Source organism: Ochotona princeps, chromosome 4 (assembly GCF_030435755.1).
Source record: "Ochotona princeps isolate mOchPri1 chromosome 4, mOchPri1.hap1, whole genome shotgun sequence".
Lineage (NCBI taxonomy): Eukaryota > Metazoa > Chordata > Mammalia > Lagomorpha > Ochotonidae > Ochotona > Ochotona princeps.
The window spans coordinates 112,295,810-112,302,666 of record NC_080835.1 but is presented as its reverse complement, the minus strand read 5'-3'; the positions used below and the strand labels follow the sequence as shown (position 1 = coordinate 112,302,666).

The following is a 6,857-nucleotide window of genomic DNA, read 5'->3' as shown; positions in this document are numbered from 1 at the left end:
AGACCATTATGCTCAGTGAAATAAGCCAATTAAAAGGACAAATACCATATGTTTTCTGTGATATAAAGCAACCTTCATGCAAAATGCAAGGTCAACAGATATATAGATAAACGAACATGTACATACAGTCATTTAGAAGAACTATCATATCATTCCAATTTTAGCATATGTGCTGCCAAAGCGAGCACAGAACTATCATCTCAAAATGTGAGGTATAGGGCAGCCTGCATCTCCTTGTGCAGGGCCATGCTAATCTCCTCTGTATTGTTCCAGTTTTACTACATGTGCTGCCAAAGCGAGCATGCAGTCTACATCTCTACTTCCAGATTGGAGATGGACTCCCAATGAAACTTGAGTATATCTTGACAATAGGATGCTGGACTTTCTGCTATTGTCCATACCTAAAATGTTAAGAAAGAAATAGCAGGACGATGCACTTATGATTGCTTTTAGAAGGACTGTGCTAGTAATTATAATAATATAGGGAGAATCAGTTGAGGGGGATTTTGGGAAAAGGCAGCGGAAATCCCAGGAACTATGGAACTGTATCATACAATTAAAAACAAGTAAAAATAAAAAGTTGTGTAAAGAATGTGAACTAGCTTTTGACTGACCGGGAAATGACAAGGACTTCTGTGGTAAAACTGGAGTTAATTTTCACTTGGATTCTTGCTAGAAGACAGAAGATGATGAGCTGCTGGAGCTTCCACAAGTGGAACTCAGCTTTTTTTTTTTTTTTTTTTCACAAGATATGGATAAGGTTAAGAAGTGAGGAGTCATTTGAAGATCCTAACATTTTCTTTGGTAGGGGTATCTAAATTCTTCTGCTGATAACAGCCTCAACCATTGCAGATAAATGAGAGATAACTCAGGGATTGACCAGCCACCTCTCTTCCTGGAATGCATTGATTTTGGTTCTTCTTTCTTCTCTTCCTTTCTATTTACTGAGTAGCTAGCGCATGCCAGGCACCAGGATACATGCTCACAACACATGACAGCAATCTTGTCACAAGGCAAATGGATAGACTAGGTACACTGAGGTTTGAGGGATGAGACCAGGTAATAAGAGATGGTTTGATTATGAATAATATTTAGGGAGCACCCAGAACAATTGCATTCTTCAATGGCACATTCAACATCTGGTTAATTCTTTCAAACAGTAGACTGGGTAGGGAAGTTGTCATTAGGGAGTCAGGCACCCCATAACAATGCTTCAGTCAATGACAGATCCCATATACAACAGATAAGGTTATAATGTAGCTGGAACCTTCTTATTGCCCAGCAACATTACAAATGTTGCAATGTCACAGCACAGCATATTACATATTAGTGTTGATGTTGGTATAAACAAACCCACTATGGTTTCAGCTGTCTAATAGCAGAGTAAGAATCTTAGGTGTGGTATATATTTAATATTTGATAATTATAAGAAGCAACCATGTTACTAGGTCATGTATTTACATTCATTCTTTTAGAAAGTGTTAATCATACTCATTTAAGGAATGTACCAAAAGCGTCGAGCTGTGTTGTACTGGAAGCCGGCTCATATATCTCTTCTAATTTTATCAAGAAGACACATGGATCCACACCACTCATCTCTGTTGAAGCGTGCTCTGTGATGTTGGCACACTGAAGAAACCAGCTCATGACATGCTTATTAGTGTTTGTCCCCAGTGGTAAGCAACTATTGCCCACATTGGATTGGCCCTTGTAGACTAAGCAGCGATTCACTTGGTGCTGATCTGCATGTTAGAAGACGTGCCTAAAATAGTGGCAGGGGATTAGATGGGGTTATGCCGAGATCAGCACATATATGTGATGCATCTTGAGGTTCACAGAACATAGCCTGGAGTGATCCTGGAAGATAAATTGAATTTCAATTTTCAAGGTCCTACGTGTACTGATAAATTTTCTGGCCTCTGTGTTCCTCTTTGAAAAGTCTTAGATATTAAAGAAAGGTAAGCAGATTTAATTTTCAGGACATATTACTGGCTTGTTGGCTGTGAGAAGTTGGAGATAGGAAGACTATTTTATAATACTATTGATACAGTTTAGGCAGGAGTTGCAAAACCCTTGATAGAAGGAAGAAACTGATAATCCAGACAGAGAGCTCACCCCTTCCTTTCCTGTGTCCCCTGAGAAAGGCAGAGAAAGAGCTACTTGACCTATGACCCGCACTGGGGATTCATGCAGCTTAACCCTTATGACATTCCCCTTGCTTGCTTGCACATAAATACAAAAAATATTATTAGAATAAAAAGGAAATTAAGAATTGGAAATTAGGTATATACATAGCAAGAGTCGGAAGTTCATCTCATTTTTTGCTCCTTAGATAATAAAATTGGCAACAATTTATGTTTCAACCAACATTCTCACTTGCATGTTTATGTTTTTTTCACCTAATGAGCGAGTTAGAACTGCAGTGCCTATAAAGGGAACTCAAAACATTTCCTAAAAGAATTGAATAATAAATATATTTTAGGGCCAATATTGTGGTATAGCAGGTTAAGCCTCAGCTTACAATGTCAGCATCCCATATGTGGATTTAGTCCTGGCCACTCCACTTTCAATCTAGTTATTCCAATTTCATGTTCTTGGCAAGGCAGTAGAAGATGATCCAAGTGCATTGGCCCCTACCCCTTATAGGGGAAACCAGTATGGAATTACTGGTTTCTAGCTTTAGCCTACCCCAATTCTGGCTGCTGTGGCCTTTTGAGGACCGAAATAGCTGCTGGAAGATTTCTGAATTTCTTTCTGACTCTTCCTTTCCCCTTTTTCTCAAATAAATAAACATTTTAAGTGCATAATTTTGTTGTAATACATATATTCCCATGCACTCTGAAGATCTTTCCCATATGGGACTTTTTTTTGCTAGAAGCAGTTGGAATGTTTCTTTTTTAGAACCTTCCACTTCTGGATGTAGGACGACAGATTTAGAGTCAGGGAGTATGACCAAAAGCAAAAATCAGCACTGCTAGTAAAGAAGATGCTAAAGTTACTTACTTTAGGGTCGGTTTTGGAGATTGGAGGTCTAAATTATGTATGTCCAAGTGAAGGCAGGAGTTTGGCTCCAGTATTAGACTACTGTGGAGGAGAGATTAAGGTCAGTGCTGAGTTGTGCCCATGGGTCTACACAGACATGAATTACCACCATGCTACAGATTGCAACAAGAATTCTATCTTACTTGAAAAGGTTGGACCGCTGTTACATCTTGTTCCTAAATCACAGGATCTAAATAGCAATGTCATGTTTAATTTGGTTTTGATTAAGATTTTGGGTTTGAAACAAAAGAAACTCTGAAATTGAGCCTTTCATCTCTGAAAGATGTACCATACAGTAAAAATCTTGTTCATGTGAAAAAAACAAAGGTAGGGTCATTCATAAAATGATAGAGGTCTGAATTACTGGGTTTGGGGAAAGGATTTCTGAAACCATGGAGCAAAAGTAGGCAATTACTAATAGAATGTATTTACAAGGGCAACTTCTACTGGGGCCAAAATGACAATTTTGTAAATTTTGTGTTGTAAGTTTAAGTTTTAAACTGATTAAAAGTTAAGCAGTGCTGACATACCTCCTTTGATTACATATTAGTGAAATTACATCATTATTAGATACAGTTTTTCAAGGTAGATATATGTGTTAAAATTGTTATTACTCTGTTTAGTAGATACCTGATTAGAGTATTGTATTTAGCCATTCTGTATTTCTATTACATATTTTTACCCACAATGTAATAAAGTCCAATCAATTGGAAAATCATGTGGACTGATTCAGATAATGGATGAAAAGTGTCCCACAAAAGCAAACACAATTCCTTTTCTTTGTGCCTTTTCTCACAGAATAAAATGTGTTTTATTTCAAACTTATTAAGGAAACATCATTAGTTTGTTGTAAGCACATATTGGATGCTTGACTTCAAAATTTTTTAATAACTTATTTAATTATCCCATGATACAGGCCAATAGGTTCCAGGATTTCCCCCTCTCTCCCCAAATTCCTGCCCCATCCAACTAACTTCTCCCATGTCATTACAACAGTATAGTGCTTCAAATCAGTCATAAGGCCATGATTCTGCTATTTAAGTGCATCCTGGCATTGTAGGCATGGGCATTGCCAAAGAGGCCAGTTTCCTATTGTCAGAACACATGCAACAGTTTCACTGGGAGTCCAACTTTGATTTGGAAGCAGAGATGCAGCCTGCTTTGTATCTTCACCTCTGTATGTGATAGTCTCTACTACACGGTTACTATACATGCCCTTACATGAAAAACGATAAAATAAAATCAACAGCAGAGAGAAAAATAGAAAATTTTTAACATGAAGTCAAATAGCATGCTGCTGAGTGACCAATGTGTTGCTGAAGAAATTAAAAAAAAAAAACATCAAAGACCTTCTTGAGGCAAACTCTGCTATTATGTGACATATGAGTAAGTGAGGAAATTAACAGGAAAAACGAAACCCTTTTTTGAATGAATTAAAACTAAAATAAAAATATCAAACCACTCGATGCAACAAAAACAGTGTTGAAAGGGATATTGATTTCATTTCTTGAATGAAGGTTGCCTTCTAACAGAGAGAGCATATGATATTTGTCCTTTGGGGATTGACTGGTGTCGCTGAGCATACTGGGCTCTACTTAGAACCATTTGGTTGCAGATGGTAAAATTTCATTGTTTTAAATGGCTGGTTACGACTCCATGGAGTAAATGTACCAGGTTCTTTCTCCACTCCTCTTTTGACTGGCGTCTGTGTTGTTTCCATGTCTTTGCTATTGCAGATTGTGCTGCTGTGAACGTAGAAGCACAGATCCCTTTCTCATATGAAAATTTCATTTCCCTTGGGATATATTCCCAGCAGTAGGATATGTGTCATTTTCAGTTGTCTTGGCACTCTCCCCACTAACTTCCACAGTGGATGGACTAGCTTACACTCCCACCAACAGTGAAGGAGTGTACCTCTCTCCCTATATCAGCACCAACAGGTGTTGCTGATTGGGTTGTGAATGTAGGCCAATCTCACTGCAGTTAGGTAGATCCTCAATATGGTTTTAGTGTGTATGTTCCTCACAGATAGGGAGCCTGGGCATTTTTTCACATGTCTATTAGCTATCTGAATTCTTTGTTTTGAAAAATATCTGTTCATTTCTTTTGCACATTTCTTCACAGGGTTATTTGTTTTGTTGTTGCTGAGTTCCTGAATCACTTTATAAATCCTGTATATTAACCCCTCATTGGTTCTGCAATGTGAAAGGATTTTCTCCCATTCTGATGGTTGCTTCTTTACTTTCTTGATTGTCTCCTTTGCTGTATAAAAGTTCTTTAGTTTGATGCAGTCCCGTTTGTTCATTTTGTCTTTGCCTGTGCATTTGGTGACTTTACTAAGAAGTCTTTATCTTGGAGAGTGCTTCCTATGTTTTCTTTCTTTTTTTTTTTAAAGATTTATTTATTTGTATTACAAAGTCAGATATACAGAGAGGAGGAGAGACAGAGAGGAAGATCTTCCATCCGATGATTCACTCCCCAAGTGAGCCACAACGGTCGGTGCTGCGCTGATCCAAAGCCGGGAACCTGGAACCTCTTCTGGGTCTCCCATGCGGGTGCAGGGTCCCAATGCATTGGGCCGTCCTCGACTGCTTTCCCAGGCCACAAGCAGGGAGCTGGATGGGAAGTGGAGCTGCCGGGATTAGAACCGGCGCTCATATGGGATCCCGGGGCGTTCAAGGCGAGGACTTTAGCTGCTAGGCCACGCCGCCAGGCCCCAACTTCCTATGTTTTCCTTTAGTAGTTTGATGGTTTCTGGGTGCAAATTAAGGTCCTTGATCCACTTAGAGCTGGTTTTTGTGTAAAGTGATAGGTGGAGGTTCTTGCTTCTTTTTTTCAACAGGCTGATACCCAGTTGTGTGCACAATATTTGTTGAAGATGCCAGGCTTTTCCCCTGGATTTTTTTTCCTTTCTCTTGCCAAACATTAATTGGCTGTATATATGTGGACTCCCTTCCGCCATTTCTATTCTATTTCATTGATCTTCTTCTCTGACTCTGTACCAGTACCAAATTGTTTTGATGACCACTGGTCTGCAGTATGTGTTGAGGCCTGGGATTGTAATTCCTCTAACCTAATTTTTATTCTTCAGGATAGCTTTGGCTATTCGTGGTCTCTCATTTTTTCCTGATGAATTTTTATAACATCTTTTCTTTTTTTTTGAGAAGAATGTTGTGGGGTTTTGATTGGGATCACATTGAATCTGTTTAATACTTTTGGTAATATGGGTGTGTGATGATGCTGATTCTACCAACCCAATAACTTAATAGTTTTCTCCAAACTTAATGAATTTTTATATATTTTTTACTGTTTCGCAGTCTTCCTTATAGAGGTCTTCCACAACTTAGGTTATATTGATTCCAAAGTATTTGAGATTCCTCTCCACTTACAATGTTCTATGTCCACCACAGAACTATTTGTGTAATATTTATTGTGTAAATTATATAGCGCCATAGATTTATGTTCATTAATTTTGTATCCTGCTACCCTGTCAAACTCACTTTGAGTTCCAGTTAGTGTCTTGATTGAATCTTTTGGTTGTCCTATGTAGAGAATCATGTCATTTCAACAGGGCTAAGTTCAATTTCTGTTTCAATTTGCATTTCTTTAATCTGTTTTTCTTTCCTAGTAGCTCTGGCAAAGACTGATGATACTATATTGAATAGCAGCGGTAGGATATGCTTGTTTCATTTGATATCCTATTGGAAAAGTTTCCAATCTTTCTGCATTTATTATTATTACTTTACCCATAGTGATGGTGTTGATTTTTTGTACATTGCTTTGATTATGTTATAAAATGTTCCTTCTATATGATC

General features: G+C 38.1%; 1 non-coding gene across 1 annotated transcript; it reads right to left on the bottom strand.

The window, feature by feature from the left end:
• Positions 1-201: 201 nt before the first annotated feature.
• Positions 202-303, bottom strand: LOC118759594 (U6 spliceosomal RNA). Its single transcript, XR_004996286.1, has one exon. It is a non-coding gene; the product is annotated as a U6 spliceosomal RNA (small nuclear RNA).
• Between the last annotated feature and the right edge of the window lie 6,554 nt (positions 304-6,857).